The sequence below is a fragment of the Boleophthalmus pectinirostris genome, unplaced genomic scaffold (assembly GCF_026225935.1).
Source record: "Boleophthalmus pectinirostris isolate CB_2022bp ecotype Guang Dong unplaced genomic scaffold, ASM2622593v1 HiC_scaffold_21, whole genome shotgun sequence".
Classification (NCBI taxonomy): domain Eukaryota; kingdom Metazoa; phylum Chordata; class Actinopteri; order Gobiiformes; family Gobiidae; genus Boleophthalmus; species Boleophthalmus pectinirostris.
The window spans coordinates 29846630-29865920 of NW_026571175.1; the positions used below are offsets into that span (position 1 = coordinate 29846630).

Sequence of the window (19291 nt, forward strand, 5' to 3'; positions counted from 1 at the left end):
TCACGATATTTCGGTTATTGTTACATCCCTAATAAATGAGTATCGAGCATCAAACATTTTCCTAACAGTTTAAAAGCAAAACCAACTCTTTCACATGGGCTTTCAACATACTAACTTCCATTAAAGGTGCATTGTGTAACTTTTCTGTTGAAGTGCCCATCAAATGCTCTTCTACATCAAACCAGACTAAGTTACAGGTCAGATCTGTGGAGAGGCGATGCCGCTCACAGTCAGAATACCTGTATTTCTAGGCATTTTTGAGCTATAAAACCATCTGTAATTGAATAAATGTAAAGTAGAGCAATGACATATCCATAGAAACAAGCAAGTGACGGACTTCCAACAAAAAAGTTACATAGAGAAGCTTTAACATGAGCATAAAATTACACCTAAAACCAGATCTGAACCAAGAAATACGAAAGAAAATTAAAAAATGTACAGGGACAATACATGGAGGCTCAGTCTAAACCAGGACTAAAAAACAAGACTATAACGGGACTAAACCAGGACTGAACCAGGACTGTAAATGATCGTGGTCAAATCAAACACCAAATAAAGCAGAAGTAAAGCCGGACAAAAGGACCAGAGGAGAACAGCAGCAGCAGCAGCAGCGGATGTACAGAAATAGTCTTTTGTTAAACTTGTGGCGTCGCACCGAGTCCTTCCTGCTCTGGATATAGAACAGAAGAAGCACAAAATAAACAAGAAAATCTCCAGGAACAAATCTGCTAAAAGGAGAAAATAAAATAAACATCTTGTGGTTAAAATGTGTTAAGTATCAAAACTCAAATTTTGGCTTTGAATGGTTAGAATGCTTCTGTAATGAGATGTACTTGATCTGTTGATTTGCACTCACTAACCTCCCTGGTGTTATTGTACTAAAGTATGACATTAAATATATCTCCATGGAGACAAGCAGGGGGCGCCACCAGACCAAGTTACAGGTTAGATCTGTGGAGAGGCGACCATGCTCACAGTAAGATCTCTCTCCCTCTGTATCTGTCTCCATCTGTCTGTGTATGTCTGTTTCTTTCTCTCTCTCCGTCTCTCTTTCTCTGTCTTTCTTTCTCTCTCTGTGTCTATTTCTCAGTCTCTTTCTCACGTTCTCTGTCTCTTTCTCTCTCTCCCACTCTCTCTTTCTCAGTCTCTCTCTCTCTGTCTCTTTTCTGTCTGTCTGTCTTTCTCCGTCTCTCTTTCTCTCTCTGTCCCTCTTTCGGTCTCTCTTTCTCTGTCTCTTTCTCTGTCTCTCTCTATCTCTTCCTCTCTCTTTCTCTCTCTTCCTCCCTCTTTCTCTGTCTCGTTCTCTCCCTGTCTCTTTTCTCTCTCGGTCTCTTTCTCCATTTCTCTGTCTTGTTCTCTCTCCGTCTCTTTTCTTTCTCTCTTTCTCCATCTCTACGTTTCTTAGTCTGTTTCTTTCTCTTTCTCTCTGTGTCTCTCTCTCTCTCTTTCTTAGAGTCTTTCTCTCTCTTTCTCTGTCTTGTGCTCTCTCTGTCTCTTTTCTTTCTCTCTTCCTCTGTCTCTTTCTCTCTGTATCTCTTTCTCTTAGTCTCTTTCTCTCTTTCTCTGTCTCGTTCTCTCCCTGACTCTTCTTTCTCGGTCTCTTCGTCTCTTTCTCCATTTCTCTGTCTTGTTCTCTCTCCGTCTCTTTTCTTTCTCTCTTTTTTTTTACTATTTTTGATCCATAAAACCTGTAATTGAATGAGTAAAAGCAGGATGGATGTTAAACGGCAGGAGCATGTCCAGGGGAGTCCTGCTGTTACCTGAACGATTTATAGGTCAACTTCCAAATCCAAACAGTCGTCATAGTAATAAATGTGATCAATATAAAAGCATGAATTAGAAAACAACTTCTGGCACGTAGCTTATAAACGTGTTTTTTTCTTGTGTTTCTTGTATTTGCCTTTGACTTTCCTTCTCGATCGTTCTTCATATAAACAGGACCTTGAATCCAGTTGTAACATTTCTCTGTGTGCGATTTTCTCATACAAACATTCCATCTCATACAACCTCCACATTCCTGGCTGCGTTCCTGCTCTCTTTATTTCTGTCTCTCTCTCTCTCTCTCTTTCAGTCTCTCTCGTTCTCTCCCCCTCTATATCAGTCTCTCTCTGTCCGTCTCTCTCTCTGTCTCTCTCTGTGGCTCCCCCCGTCCCTCTCTCTCTGTCTATCTCTCTTTCACTCTCTCTCTTTCTCTCTGCCCCCTTCTCCTCTCTCTTCCTTTCCCCTCTATATCTGTCTCTCTGTGTGTCGTTCTCTCTCCTCTCTTTGTCTTTCTTTATCCTCTCTCCCTCTGTATCTCCCTCTTCTCTCTCTCTCTCTCTGCCCCCGTTCTCTCTTTCTCCCCCTCTCTCATCTCTTTGTCTGTCTCCCTTTCTCTCTGCCCCCTTCTCCCCTTTCTCTCTCTCCCAGCTCTCTCTTCATCTTCCTCTCTCCTCCCTCCCTCTCTATCCCCCTCTATGTGTCCCTCTCCCTCTGTTTCTGTCCAACTGCCCCTCCTCTGTCTTTGTCTCTCTCTCCCTTCTCCTACTTCGCCCTTCTCTCTCAACCTCTCTGTGTCCCTCTGTCTGTCTCCATCTCTCTCTTCTCTGTCATCCATTCTCTCTGGGCCCTCTCTCTCTCCCTATGTGTGTCTTTCTTTCTCTCTCTCTCTTTCTGTGTCTCTCTCCCTTTCCCCCTCTCCTCTCTCTTTCTCTCCTTTTCATCCCCTCTGTCTCTCGCCCCTCCTCTTGCCACCTTTCTGTCTCTCTCCGTTTCTCTCCTTCCTCTCTCTGCCTCGGTCTCTTTCTATGTGTCTCTCTTCTCTCTCCCTATACGTGTCATTCTCTCTCTCTCTCTCTCTCTCTCTCTCTCTCGCTGCCTTTCTCAAACCCCCAAACCTCTCCCTCTCTCCATCTCTCCCTCCTCCACTCCCGTTCTTTGTGTCTCTCCTCTCTCTCCTCTCCCCCTCTGTCTCTCCACCTTTCCTCTCTCTCCTCCTCCTCTCTCTTTCTGTGTCTCTGCTCTGTTCCCCCGTCCGTCTCTCCCTCTCCTCTCTCCACCTTTCTGTCTCTCTCCCTCCTCTCTCTCCTCTCTCTTCTTTGCGTTTCTCCTCTCTGTCGCCCCCCTCCTTTCTCTGCTTGTCTGTCTCCCTCCCTCCTTTTTCCGCTCTCCTATCTCCATCTCTCTCCCTCCTCTCTCCACCTTTCTGTCTCTCTCCCTCCTCCTCCTCCTCTCTATCTCTTGCTCTGTGTCTCTCCTCTCCATCTCCCCCTCTCCTGTCTCTTTCTTTCTCTTCCTCTCCTCTCTGGGCCCAAACAGAAGCCTTTACCTGCTCTCCTTCTCTCAGCTCTTCCGTGAGCTTCAAGAGCCGGTGACATTTGCGGGACTTGTTAAGATGCAGGCCGCTCTCTCGTTCCCAGCGTCTCTCCGTTTTGTTACGTAACACAATCCTGAGCCAGGAGTCATTCACACGCAGATCTCAAAGACACAAACCACACATTCAGAGTTTGACTGGAGGCAAAAGGACTGACGCAAATGTTTAATATAGATTTTGATTTGATGCAATGCCAGAGCTGAACAACCATTTAGAATTTTGGCAAAACAACAACAAAAAAATTGCAGAAATGGTTTTGGAACAGGACTAAAATGCTTTAATCGAAGTGCAAATCTGTGGAGAAATTTTATGACTACACCGCGACAATTTACCAATCAAAACCTATATTAAAACACGCATAATTCAAGTAGTTTGCGGAGAGACGACGGCACGAAAACATTTGAGATTTGAGGTGAGGGTAACAAATTCATGACGCAACATTAATAATTAAATTGTCAGAGTTTTGGCTTCGGTCCCCAAGAGCAAAAGCGGCACGTTGATTTGCATTTTAATAAAATCATGATTCAACTTCTGGAACTTTTTTGGTAATATTTGTCAGAACCAAAGTAATCACAAATCAAGACAGTTATTAAACAGACTTCTTATGAAAAATCGACTTTTCAGAGATTTTGGCCACGTTATAGTAGTTTTCCCTCACCATTTACTCACCTGAAGTTGTATTTGGAGTGATTTGTGCATGTTTAAGACGTCATTTTGCAGATTAACTCCCGTTTTTAGTCACCAGTAAACTCCCACAGCTCTGAACTCAACCATTTATTTTCTTGATCTGCAGTTATCCATCGGAGGTGCCAACAGCTGCACGGCTCTTTGTTGTGATGATGTTTACAGAGACGCTTGGACCCCATTGGACACCAGTTTTGATGAATATTGTGATTTTAAAATGTGCAAATTATAACATAACATAGATTATAACTATGTAACGGACACAAGCCACAGACCAGTGGCCAGACATAGCGTCCAAATAGGAAGTTTGCCAGGAGGCTCTTCTGGCTCCTTCTGACCCTGGTTCCAGTTGACTTACACTGGGATCTTGTCGCTCTCTCTGTAAATGCTGCAGTGAGCCTCGTCATTTTGGTCTTAAAATGTTCGCATTAACCCGCTCTACATGATTTTTTTCCCGCTATTTTGTCCGTCCAAAAAATCCAATTCAGTGAGCAGGAGTGAGCCTCATTTGCTGAACGCTATGGGTGACATCACACTCGCTTCGTTTACTTCTTTTATACAGTCTGTGACACAAGCACAATAGGTGTTTGTTAAAGATGCACCATTTAAATTTTCTGCCACCAGCTTGTCTCCATTTAAATGGTACTACAGTATGCCATTAAAATAATCTGTCTTGCATTTGCACAGTTAGTGTTTTTATTGCCCAAAAATACTTTGAAAAACATCTTACTGTGAGCGAGAATGTGTCTCCAAACTCCAAACTGACCTATAACTTTGCCTATAGTGGCGCTACCTCCTTGTCTCCATGGAGTAGAGTTGAATGATCTATCGTTTTGGACGGAAAATCGTAATCTCACACAGTGTCGAAGCTGCACTTTTTTGCAGAGCTCCTAAAGCCTAATTTTAAGGGTGAAGTTTGGTTCTGCATCGACTCAGCGGACACTGCCGTCGTCGTTTTTGATTTATGGATCAGCGACGAGGTCTAAGTAATTAACCACCACAACAACAGGGAGCGAGGATTTAAACCTGGCGTTCGTGTAAAGTTTAACTTGAACCATCTCCAACGCGATAGGACAGAACAGACTCACCATCAGCAGAACATCCTCTGTCAAAGAAAGAACACACATATTCCACTGAGTCGTGACCTTTAGTCCGACAGAAACTGAACCGCATCAGCAGCACAAGGAGCGAGCTGTTCTTTCAGAGCTTATAGTTTATGCAAATGAGCCATGTGATTTAAAATTTTGTTGTGGTAAAACGTAAACAAATGTGCGTAAACGGTCCAGCATCAAATCGTTGGTGCAGGACTCTGGCATGATTTAAGTTTCTGTGATGTTTGCAAATGCACTGAAACTTGATTTGAAAAAAAAAAAATCATGGATGAAATCAAAATCACAATATCAATTCAATTTTTTCTTAAAATCGCTCAGCCCTACCATGGAGATAGATCCGTTTAATACCATACTGTGTAACATTACAGACAAAGAAATGCACAAAAGCAGGTGGCAGACCCTCCAACAGAAAAATTACGTAATGAACCTTTAAACGGTGTGTGTTTGTGCAGACTGAGGAGGACTAAAGAGGAGGAAAGGTCACAGAGGAGAGGTTTACGGTGTAGCCTGGTTCCACCTGCGTCACAGAGAAGGGTTTCATTGAGTCGTGTCCTGGGACAAACAGCCTCAGTCTTTGCTCGGCTCTGAGCACAGCAGCTTTGTTCACACTGAAAAACAACTTCTCTACAGCTATTTCTAAACTACAGAGACCAAACCGACAGACTAAAATGTGAAAAATAAATGATTGTCAAACCTTACAGAGGGAGTATTATACAACATTTGGATCTTTCTACAAAGTTACAATGTTGTTACCTCATCAAAAACAAAAACATGCCAAGAGGTTTTAGATAATACTCCCTACAACTGTACAACAACTAACCATTATGATAACAGATAATACTCCCTACAACTCTACAACAACTCACCCTTATGAAACAGATAATACTCCCTACAAGTGTACAAGAACTCAACCTTATGTAATAAATAATACTCCCTACAACTGTACAGCATACGTTTATGTAATAGAAAATACTCCCTACAAGTGTACAACAATTCACCCTTATGTAACAGATAATACTCCCTACAACTGTATAACAATTCACCCTTATGTAACAGATAATACTCCCTACAACTGTACAATTCACCCTTATGTAACAGAAAATAGTCCCTACAACTGTACAACTCACTTGTATTTAACAGATAATACTCCCTACAACTGTACAACAACTTATCCTTATGTAACAGATAATACTCCCTACAACTGTACACAACAACTTATCCTTATGTAACAAGATAATACTCCCTACAACTGTACAACAACTCAAGCTTATGCAACAGATAATACTCCCTACAACCCTATGCCCTATCAATCATCATATAATATCCTTATAACTTCTTGTATACAATGGAGATATTTTTATTTTATATATACATTTATATAATTTTGCTTTATTTGACATGTCTCTCGCGATTTCTTATTTAGAATTTATTATACCATTTCTCTTTGTTATTATAATTTGCCGTGAGCTACAGTGTCCAAATAATTTCGCTTTTGGATAAATAAAGTCTAAAACATTGTATAAATTTCGCTAGAATCACAGAACTACAATTGTGTACTATATTCTGTATCACCACGAGCGTGCGCTGAAATGTGAATGACCTTAATAAGCTGCAGTGGCCCGGGGTTGGTTTGCTGTACACTAATGTCACACACTGAACCAGTTTCCGGAGCAGAGGCAGCTCGACCCACAGCCCAGAGACACGGACCGGGCCTGGGGAGAGAGCAGGAGGAGGAGGAGGAGGAGGAGGAGAGGAGGAGGAGAGGGTCCATTGGAGCCGAGGCACCACAGTCAGCACTATGAACACATCCACACGCAGCAAACAGAAGCAGCAGAGGACAGGAGAGGAAAGCAGAGGAGGAAAGATCGATGGAGCTTACGATCACAGCACTTCTCGCACACAAAGGGACGACGGCGTTAAAACCAGTGTCTTTGGGGAAGTGCTTATTTGACATTAATGATGAGGAAATACACTGTAAGGATAAACCTGTTCTGTAAGCGTGTTGTCCCGTCAGTAAGATCACACAGCTCTCTATAAAAACTAAAAGAACGTAGGCAAAGTTTAGATTTCTTATTGTCGTATTGTGCTTGTGTCTGCTTTATTATTATAATCTATGACACTCATGGATCATTACATTATAATTTGGACATATTAAATCGCAATATTCACCTAAAATAACTTAATAAAAAAACGAATCCGCTGACTTCTCTGGTGCCCAACGGGAGCTGACGTCACCCGCAAACATCATCACAACAAAGAGTCATGTAGCTGTTGGCACCTACTGGATCTTTTTTCTTCATTTGTACCAAAATGACTAAACAACACTGCAGAATCCTGTGTGTATCACCAATAAAGTACAGAGCAGTGGGTGTTAAACAGTCGTGGAAAACAGGGATTGGGATCTTGAAAATAAGTGATTAAAGATTATTGTATTTTTCGGACCATAAGGCACATTTAAAATCCTTTAATTTTCTCAAAAATCAAGAGTGTGTCTTAAAATCCGGTGCACCTTCTGTATTAATTCTGGTTGTGTGTACTGACCTCGAGCAGATTTTATGTGGTACACGTCACTCAAAAATCTGTCAAAATGTTTTAGTATAACTTTGGTAAGCTACGAAGCCGCACCGCTTGATGGATTGTCAGAGCATTAAGGCTACTGTAGTCAGGAGGCTCGCAGAGTCCGACAGAAGCGGAACGGCATCAGCACACAAGGAGTGAGATGTTTTTTCAGCGCTCATAGTTTATGCAAATTAGCCATGCGGTTTTAAGTTTCGTTTCTGTAAAATGTAAACAAATGTGCGCAAAGCTGCGTTAAACACATTATTACTCGATGTCATATTTGAGTCCTCCTCGTAGGAAATAAAAAAACAAACTTAAGTTATCCACATTCACCAAGACAGGGAGGCAACGCCGGGCGATTTACACCACAATCTGCTAATGGATCATGGATGCCTGGGCTAAGGGTCTCAAGTGTCGCATGTTTGTTTTGCTTAATGCCCCTTATAATCCAGTGTGTCTTATGTGTGAAAACAAATGAGAGAATTCAACATTATTGATACTGAGCCTTATAATCCTTGTGCCATGTATTCTGAAAAATACGGTACTCAAACATGCACAAATCACTCCAAATACAACTTCGAGTGGGTAAATGAGAAGTGGAAGCAATTATAAATTAGTTAAATGTGCTCAAAAGTTGATTTTGCATAAGTCAGCGCTCTTAGTTACACATTTTTTATTACCAAAATGCCAGTATAAAAGACTGTCGTCACTAGGGGTGTACAAAAATATTGGAATATCGATATATCGTGTCATTTACTGTGGTGATGCAGCATCGATATCATGGGCTGCTGTATCAATATATCGCCAAGAGCAAACATGTCAGACTCAGGCCTAGGGGTCAAATCTGACCCGTGATATAATTATATTTGGCCTGCAAGATCATACCAAACATGTATTAGAGGTGGTCCACTGGCTACAGATCGACTATAGAGACATTATTTATTAAAAATGTTGTTGTTATTATTCTTATTATTATTTTTATATTATGCTTGTTCTAGATCAGGGGTGTCCAAACTTTTTTCATCAAGGGCCACATATTTAAACACAGACGAAGCAGAGCGCCGATTGAGGGCCACAGACTGGAGTGCAATACAATGAATAACTGAAATATGTGCATGTTTAAACACATTACAATGAACCATCAGTCTTTATTCCTGCTAAGATTCTTAAAACCAAACACTAAATATTAAATATGAGCTTTATCAAGGTAGATTTTCCAAAAACTTGCAGTAAAAAGTTCATTTTTCATTGATGCAAGGCAATTTGGGCCAATTCACCTGGAAGCCTGAGGGCCAAGAAGAATTTGTCTGAGGTCTGCATTTGGCCCCCGGGCCATAGTTTGGACATGCCTGTTCTAGATTCAATGTTTAAGCAAAACTATTATTAACCATTTATTTTAATAAGAAAAGGTTTAACATTACATATCTCGAAAGAAGAGAAAACATGCAGATGTTGTTGAAATTTTTCATTAAATATTTAGTTTGGCCCAGGACTTAGTCCAAGTTTTTAATTTTGGCCCTCTGTGAATTTGAGTTTGACACCCCTTGCCAAGAGTATTTTTGGGGATAGTTTACTAATTATTTTATTACAGCACTACAGTTTATTGCTTGTTCAGAGGAAGGAAACTTGTTTATGCGACATATTTGACATTTTCACTGTTTTGATGATTAAAATGTTTGTGTTTGATATTAATTTTGCACAAGAAGTGGTTTAACAAGGACTTTTAGTATCACAGCCATGACTTAGGCATTATTTTTGATTGAACCGAATCGAATTGACTTGAAATATATCGTATCGAATCGAAAGTGCACTGTATCAGGCCATGATGCGATACATGTCTTATGTATCGAAGTATGTATTGTTTCGGCAGCTTCTTGATAATACCCAGCCCCGGTTGTTACTAAGACACAAATACGATATAATGTAAACAAATGCAATAGTCCAATGAGATTCATTTGGTCTTCCGATACTTTATGTTATTAGGTTCTTTTTTCAGACCTAGAGTTTTGTTTCATACCTGACAGTTTCGACTGCTCCCTGTGGTCTTCCTCAGAGTGGTCACGTGATGTTGCTGTGACGTGTCCTGTCAGCTGATTTAAACAGGTTTTGGCGCTGTCTTCCTACCTGTGGAGGCAGGACGACAGCGCCATCTGCAGTCCGACTTCCTCAGGACAGTATCCCAGGTGTGTGAGAGTAAAAAAGCCCCTCGTCCCGGTTTATTGTCCTGTGGGCACGTTTCCGTATTTCGATTGCTTCTTTAATCCAGCAGCGATGTTTGTTTTCCTCTGTCCCAATGATGTTTGCTCCATCCCCATCCAGAATATGGTTCTCTCTTTTACAGTGGTCAGAAATGGCCGATTTGAGTTCACGTGACCACTCTGAGGAAGACCGCTAGTGAGCAGTCGAAACTGTCAGATATGAAAAAAAAACTCTAGGTCTGAAAAGATAACCTAATAACATAAACAAATGCAATGTTTGTTTGTTTGTTATTTTAAATGTCATATTTGATTTCCAGTACAGGAATTATTTCAGTAGTAGATGTTACAATCATAATATTACATTTCGACAATTCACGGCTTTCACCAACTTGTCCTGTAGGGGAAAACCACATTCCTATCATGTATGAGCTCATCATTATCAATAAATATGACAGAAGCAATACTGGAAACCTCTCATCTAGTGTAACCCTCACAGTGACACGAGCACTGCATCACCATGACTGTCCGTGTGAGTCAAACGGCCTTGAACCACAGCCTCGTCTCCTTTAATCTCGATGGGCGTCACTCTCAGTCTGCACCAGCTGAGGCCTGACCTTTGACCTCCGACCTCCTACAGAAGCAGCTCTCCCATAACACCAGTCTGCATGTGTCAAACCAAGTGCCCTTCAGAAATCCTAAGACAAAAAACAACACATTCTCTCGCGTTCTAAGGCTGCACAACATCACAGTTTTAACAAAATCACTATTCGAGTTGAGGGTAATTATCAAATCATACCAGCTGCAATTATTAGATGAAAAAAATCACGTTGTTCTTGTAATTTAGACCTCAACATACACTTAAAATGCACAGTGTTAGTACAAAAGGATTATCCGGACAACATATTCTGTCACATTAACAGGTTTAAACCAGACTGCAGATAAGCAGCAGGGGTCAAAGGTCGTGTGTGGTCTGTAATGAGGTGACATCTGATCCTAATGAGAAGTTTCCTCCAGAGACACAAACGCAGAAGAACTAGAGATCAGGACTCAGATTAAGAGGATCTCAAAATAACAGGCCCGTCACGACAAAGCATTTCGAACAAGGGTACGTCGTCCAAATGAGATATAAAAAAATAACAATTTAAAGAGCTACAATTTAAATGTCAAACCGGAGATGAAAACAACCTGCATAGGCTCATGATATCTGCAGTACTGTCCTATAATGACCTGCTACATGAGGGACCGGGACTGAACCAGGACTAAAACAGGACTAAAACAGGACTAAAACAGGACTGAACCAGGAACTAGGACTGAATCAGGACTGAATCAGGACTGAATCAGGACTGAATCAGGACTGAATCAGGACTGAACCAGGACCAAAACAGAACTAAAACAAGACTAGACCGGCACTGAACCAGGACTGAACTGAGACTGAACCGGGACTAAAATGGGACTAAAACAGAACTGAACCAGGGATAAAACAGGACTGAACCAGGACTAAACCAGGACTGAACTGGGACTAAAAACGGGACTAAAACAGGACTAAACCACGACTGAACCGCGACAGAACCGCAACTGAACAACGACTGAATCAGGACTGAACCGGGACTAAAACGGGGCTAAACCGCGACTGAACCGCGACTGAACTGAATCAAGACTAAAATGGAACTAAAACGGGACTAAACTGGGACTGAACAACGACTAAATCAGAACTGAACAAGTACTGAATGTCAGGTTGGGCCCGGGGGTGTGCCCACATAGACCATCGGGTGACCGCAGGCGAAAGAACCGATGCAGAACTCCATGCCCCACGGGGCTAAGCACAACCATCGCCAGGTTTAGTCCTAGTTTAGACCTGATTTAGTCCTGTTTCAGTTGTGTTTCAGTCCTGTTTTAGTCCTGGTTCAGTTCTGGTTCAGTTGGGCGGGATTCATGACATCACAAATTGCATAACCCCACTTAAAAAATTTAGTGTAAATGTAGTAAATATAAACAATAAATGATAAAACTGAAACTAATTTATGCCACTGAAACAATAATCGAAGAGTAAATTTAAACTACAACTATTTTAGATTTACAATACTGTTAAAAACTACGAGCTGCAATAAATAAACAGAATGAATTTTACAACTCAAATCTTCTCAAAAATAACCAAAAATGTCCCACTATTGCAAAACAAAATGTACACACAATAAATACTGACCCAAAAACATAAATATATATTGTCGTAGCTAAGTGGATATAGTATACTAATTTCATTCAGATTAACAACAATTTATACTGTATCTAAGATGTTTTTCTTATTGTATGATATAAAAGTCTTCATTTTTACACTTCAAAGAGAACACAAAAAATGTAAAATATTCACAGCAGACGGTGAGCAGCTTCTTCACCCAAACACAAGTCCGTATTTTACATCTCCAGGAATGTTTTATAGAGGCCAAGAGCCGTCTGTCAGAGCGAAAGAATAGACTGACATATGCAGAGAGGCAGAGTCATGAAACTTTTAAAAACATACACAATATTCTCCACTTTAAAACTTCTAACTTGAGATGGGTCCCTAGACGCTCCAGACGAATTTTCCAGACTTCCCCCTCCATGGTTATGTCATTGGTCTGCCTGGAATGTTTCACAGTATGACATTAGACAGCTCTACCTTACATTTATTCAATTACAGGTTGTTTTACTGCTCAAAAATACATGTACCTAGAAAAACAGGCATTCAGACTGAGCGGAGTGGTCTCTCTGCAGATGTTGTAACTTGGTCTGGTTTGGTCTCCATTCTAGACAAAGCAATAACGTCTCCATGAAGAAATGCATTTGACGGACCCTCCACCAGAAAAGATACAAAATGCATCTTTAAAAGGGGCCCATATTACAATTTATTTCTGTTATAATGCTGTTTCTTCATCACAAACAGACCTGGAGTTGTGTTTTGTTTCATTCACACATGTTTAACACACAAACCCTGCATATTTAGGCTGAAATTACCAATCGTTACTGAGCAAAATGTAAATGATAGCAGTTAACATAAATACTACCATCACAAGGTGGAAAAGAACATTGAAGCTGACCTTTGAAGACATAAACAGAATAATACTAGAGAGGGTTACTCAAACGTGTGAATGAAACAGGAAAGTCCATGAATGTTACGGAGGAGGCAACAACATTAGAGAATATCTTAAAGGTCAGAAGACTCAATTTTGTGTAATACAGGACCTTTAAATACAAGAAAAACTTTAATTTGCAAGGATTTGAAACATGAATGTTTTTCATCCTGGAACATGACTTACTACGATATAATGTGGTTCTGAATAAGAAACGGAAATACATATTGCTAAAGCAAAAAATAAATCATTGTTATTGTGATATTAAACTTGAATTATGTTCTTATAGTTTGTTATGTATGTTATGTGTATGTATGTATGTATGTATGCATTTATGCTATGTGTATGTATGTATGTATGTATGCATGTATGCTATGTGTATGTATGTATGTATGCATGTATGTATGTGTATGTATATGCATGTATGTATGTATGTATGCTATGTGTATGTATGTATATGTATGTATGTATGTGTATGTATGTGTATGTATGCATGTATGTATGTGTATGTATGTATGTGTATGTATGTATGTATGCATGTATGTATGTGTATGTATGTGTATGTATGTATGTATGTATGTATGTATGTATGTATGTATGTATGTATGTATGCATGTATGTTATGTGTATGTATGTGTATGCATGTATGCATGTATGTTATGTGTATGTATGCATGTATGCATGTATGCATGTGTATGCATGTATGTATGTATGTATGTATGTATGTATGTGTATGTATGTATGTATGTATGTATGTATGTATGCATGTATGTATGTATGTATGTATGTATGTATGTATGTATGTATGTATGTATGTATGTATGCATGTATGTATGTATGTATGTATGTATGTATGTATGTATGTATGTATCATGTATGTATGTATGTATGTATGTATGTATGTATGTATGTGTATGTATGTATGTTATATGTATGTATGTATGTATGTATGTATGTATGTATGTATGTATGTATGTTCGTTCATATTACTCTTCTCTCCATAGGTTTCAGACTGAAGAAAAATGAGGGCCGTTGCCATAGTGATGAATTGTTTAGGTATAATAGTTTTAGTTCCTTCTGTGAAAGACAAACAAAAATAGCCTGAACTCAAAGTCCCACAATGCCTGGCTGTAGGTACGTGCTGTTTCCATGAGTTTTACATGAGGTACATTTGTGTTCAAACCACCATGACTGAGCTGGACATGACCTCCTTTTACACATGCATCACCACAAAAACAGGACAGACTGTGCCGCTGCCGCTCATTCAATATTCACAACTTTATTTAAAAATATCTGCACTTTGGGACCTCCACATGGAAAAGTCCTCAGCTCAACTACACTCTGTGCTGCCAGAATTTTTGATGCAGATTCCAAACAAAATGATCACAAAACTGAGACAACATCCGAAAATCTCTAGAAGGTCGATGAATGGCTTTAGAAAAACAGAAAATCAGCTTAAACTTGTCAAAAATTCTCGATTTTCTCTCTTTTCACCAGAAAGTTTGGTGCAGAAAATTCATTTGGAATGCACAAAATCAATACTGATATCAGATTTGGGTGCAATACTGAAAAAAAAAAAAAAAGAGAGATATGATTAGATACTGGTTTCCAAATTTCAGTTCCAATAATAAACAAATAAACTGATGTAATAAGACTTTTTTACTGTTTTTTAGCCCAGAAAGTCTCATGTTGCTTGATTTTTTATTTATACAAAGTTGTTCTGAAGTGACTTGAAGGACAAATAAAAGCTACAGAACACATTTGGATCAACTTTGTCATATTTTACATTTGTTTAAAGAAAATAAATGAGTTTCTTAAAGCCATAGCATTATCTAATCGGTATCAGAACAGAAAAAGCTGGATCTATGCGTCTCTACTTTCCGTTTTAGTTTATGCAGAAGCACTTCCAAGAAAATCATTGACCCAAGTAGTAAACTCACAGAACTGAACTTGAAAACGTAATGAGTCTGATGCATTTTAATCAGGCTCAGACTTGTAACACCACGTCTTTTAGCACTTTGCAAATTGTCCGACAATAGAAAACATGTCGGGGGAAGTTCTCTGCAAAATGTGTTTAGAGTAATAGTGTTCCAATGAAAACATTCTTCGAAATTCATTCAGATTCTTATCAATGTGCATATTTTAAACACATTAAATCTGTTTATGTCTTTATAGTTAACACTCTCTCCCTGCTTGTCTTATCCTTTCTGTTTCTCTCCCTCTTTACACTTTCCCCTCCTTCTCTCTTTCTTTCTCTCTCTATTCCTTCCCTTTCTCCTCGTCTCGCTCCTGTATAAACTCGTTTGTGTGTAAATTCAGCTGTATTCTCAGTCTCTCGTCGTGCTGCTGTTGGACTGAAAAGCAAACTCAGCAGCAGCAGCAGCCTCTCCTCTGTTACATCTCTCTCCCTTTCTCTCTCTTTCTCTGTCTGTCTCTCTTTCTCTTCCTCCTCTCCTCTCCCTTTCCTCTGTGTACTCTCAATTGCTCTCCCTTTTCCTCTCTCTATCTCACTCTATCTCTCCCTCCCTCTTTCCTCTCTCTCCCTTTCCCCTCTGTCCCCTCTCTCTTTCCCCTTTCACTCTTGCTCCCTCTCTGTCTCTCCTCTTTTCCTCTCTCCACCCCTGTCTCTCTCTTTCACCTCTCTCTTTCTCTCTCTTCCTCTCTCTTTCTCCCTCTCCACCCCTGTCCCTCCCTGTCTCTCTCTTTCACCTCTCTCTCCCTCCTTCTTTCTCTCTTTCTATCTCTCTCCTCACTTTCGTCTCTCTCTCTCTCCACCTCTGTCCCTCCCTCTTTCCCCCCCTCTCTCTTTCCCTTCTCTCCACCCATCCTCACCTCTCTCCCCTCTCCCCTCTCTTTCCTGTCTCTCTCCTCTCTGTTCCTTTTTCTCTCTCTTCCTCTCCCTCTTTCTCTCTCTCTCTCTTCTCTCTCTTTCTGTCTCTCTCTTTCTGTCTCTCTCTTTCTGTCTCGCTCTTTCTCTCCCTCTCTCTCCCTTTCCCCTCTGTCCCCTCTCTCTTTTCCCCTCTGTCCCCTCTCTCTTTTCCCCTTTCACTCTTGCTCCCTCTCTGTCTCTCCTCTTTTCCTCTCTCTACCCGTCTCTCTCTTTCACCTCTCTCTCCCTCTCTCTTTCTCTCTTTCTATCTCTCTCCTCACTTTCGTCTCTCTCTCCACCTCTGTCCCTCCCTCTTTCCCCTCTCTCTCTTTCGCCTTCTCTCCACCCCTCTTCTCCTCTCTCGCTCTTTCTCTCTCTTTTCCCTTCTCTCCACCCATCCTCACCTCTCTCTCCCTCTCCCCCTCTCTTTCTGTCTCTCTCTCTCTGTTCCTTTTTCTCTCTCTCCCTCTCCCTCTTTCTGTCTCTTTCTCTCTCTTTTCTGTCTCGCTCTTTCTGTCCCCTCCTCTCTCTCTTCTCTCTCTCTATCCCTTTCTCTCTCTCTCTCTCTGTCATGACAGAGCTCAGGTTTCAGGAGGAAAGTGGGTCAAAGTCGAGAGTCTGGAGCAGATGTGGGTGACTGGGGGAAACATCACATCCAACACGACGGCACAAGAGCCCCGGAAAACACACGACAACACATTATTACAACGACCAAACGTGAAAACGACACTACAGCAGTCACTGAACGGACTCTGAAATCTATACAGCAAATACATATGAAATGAAAATTAAATTTAACAAGGCTCATGGTTAGATTTGTTTTTTCTTGGTTCAGCTGAAACTAGAAAGACTAAATTTTACTTTAGTGATATTTTTGAATATTATGACTGCAGTAGTCCTCAAATCTACAGCAGAAACATTTTCTACAGCTTATCTGCATGTTTCCATTAGAGACAGACTGATATATAAGGCAGATATTTGGACTTTCTTCACATTGGCTATTGGCCTTAAATCTCCAGCACGGGCCGACATTTTGTTTTGGTTGATCTACTCCTGAAAAAATGCACACAAAGCTTTATATTAACACTTAAATACAAAGAGAAAAGTAAACACAATACAGCTCTCTTATAGGTTTGTGTAATTTGTATTAAATTTATTTCATAATTTGGGGAAAATAATCAAAATCGGGCCTACATATTGGCTCAAAAATATTGGCAGTGCAAGTTATCTGCCATTGGTTTCTCTGGAGTCTAAATGATCGGTATTGGTGTCTGCTGTTGAAAAAAATAAAAATAAAAGCCATATCACTTGATTTTCTCAAATGATTTTCTCAGAAACTAAAAAAAAAAAGATACAAATTTTGAACGTTTTACAGTAAATTTTTGAAAAGTCTGAAGCAACTTCCCTGAAATTGTTTTGTTTTTGACTTTGTTTTACACTTCGATGTAAGGTGCATTGTGTATCTTTTCCGGTGGATGGCCTGTCAAATAATTTTCTCCGTGTTATTGCTTTGTCTGGAATGTTTCACTGTATGGCATTAAACCTTTTTAATCACCACGGAGACCAACCAGACCAAGTTACAGTTCAGATCTGTGGAGAGGCGATGCCGCTCACAGTCAGAATGTTTGTTTTTCTAGGTATTTTTGAGCTGTAAATCCACCTGTAATTGAATAAATGTAAAGTAGAGCTGTTTAATGTCACACTGCGGAACATTCCAGGCAAAGCAATGACATCTCCATGGAAACAAGCATGTGACGGGACCCTAAACAAAAAGTTACCAAGGAGAAATAACGGAAAAGTTTAAACCAAAACGCAAAATGTGTTCTGACCCTTCCACTGGTACTTCCCCTGGTCCCGAGGCGTCGCTGTCCCTTTAAGAACAACCCAAACAGCGCACTTCCTGCTCCTTCAGACTCTGTAATGTCAGGAATGTTCTCAGGCCTCCGTCTCTCTCACTCTGCAGCGTCACCAACTATAACACAGATCCACAGAGCAGCCCCAGACCAGCTGCTCTCACACTGAAGCCCAAAACAGCTTTCATTTTTCTCTTATGAATAAAAGAATTATGACAAATTACACACACACAGCGCTTCTTAATATGTTGCAAATTACCAAAAAATTCAATTATTCTACGAGATTTTGAGCTGCAAAGTCATGGAGTAGTTTATAATTCTATTACATAATTCGAAAAAACCTAGAAATTCATAATATCCTGCATTTTTCTAGACTTTCTGTGCTCTCCTGGTTAAGTTTTGTTATTTTTAAAGACCATGTGCCCAGTTTTTCTTCATGTATTTGAGCAAAAATGTTCTTACCACTGGTTTAAACCACCTCTAATTCTAAAGTTTTATAAAGTTTTATTGTTCGATAATCTGGAAGTGCACGTTATCATGCTTGTTGTTGTTTTACTGTGATGATAAACTCTCTAAAAGTTGTCAAAAGTGTTGATAAACTCATCAATAATTAGCTCTAAATGCAAATGGTAAGAAAGGAATAACTTTGGACCACTGCGAACCATTTAAAATAAACTAAAAATCAGATGCAGTGACTTTAATCCACTAAAATTCCACTTGTATTAAAGCAACAGTAATCTACGAAAAGAAAAACACGATCAATTTGTGGCACTTCCGGCTAAAAGTTGCCATATACTCCACCAGAGAGAGTTATCATTTTGACCTTTTACTGAGGGACCTCTAAGGAAAAGGCAGGTCCAGACAGGAGCAGGTGAAACGTCTGTAGATGTAGATGAGACGAGATTAGAAAAGGACACTGCCGAGACTGACGGGAACGCGATCAGATTTAACGCTCCAGTGCAAAATAAACAGGAGCAGTCGTAATGGGCCTTGTAATGATGTTTGTCACCGTCACTGTTCACCCACAATTATGAAAAGATTGACATTTGTGGTTGTGTAATAGCGACAAAACTCAAGCAAAACTCATCACTTTGCTTTTCACTAATTGTTATTCCTTCAAAACATAAGTTATAGATAAATTTGGCTCAAGTTACAGTTTAGGTTTTGGTAAATAGTAATGAGGGATTCACACAAGTTTGCGAGAAATGTTTGGATATAATGGTGCGTTCGATTATCCGTCCGACTCAGAGGTCCAAGCACCGATATGCCCCTTTTCCTTGAACGGCGGAACTCAAAACTTGGAAGAACTCAGACGAGACCGAGCAAGGATTCTGAGACAGAATCCAAGCTGCTGTGTCCAGTGTCGCTTTTTAGTATGAACTGTTTTCGTTGTGTTTGGAGCTTTGGTGGTTTAAAGGTTGTATGGAGGATTTTTTTTTTTGTTTGTTTAAAATTGTCATTGAAAGTTTAAAATACCATTACAGAGACGCAGCAGCCTTTTAATTATGATGACCGAAAAAAAAAGAAAGAATGAAAATCTATCAGTTGTGGACGTAG

General features: G+C 40.1%; 1 pseudogene; it reads right to left on the bottom strand.

The window, feature by feature from the left end:
- Window positions 1-346: 346 nt before the first annotated feature.
- The window catches only part of LOC129410031 (RNA-binding protein 25-like), a 58988-nt pseudogene continuing 40043 nt past the window's right edge, over window positions 347-19291 (bottom strand).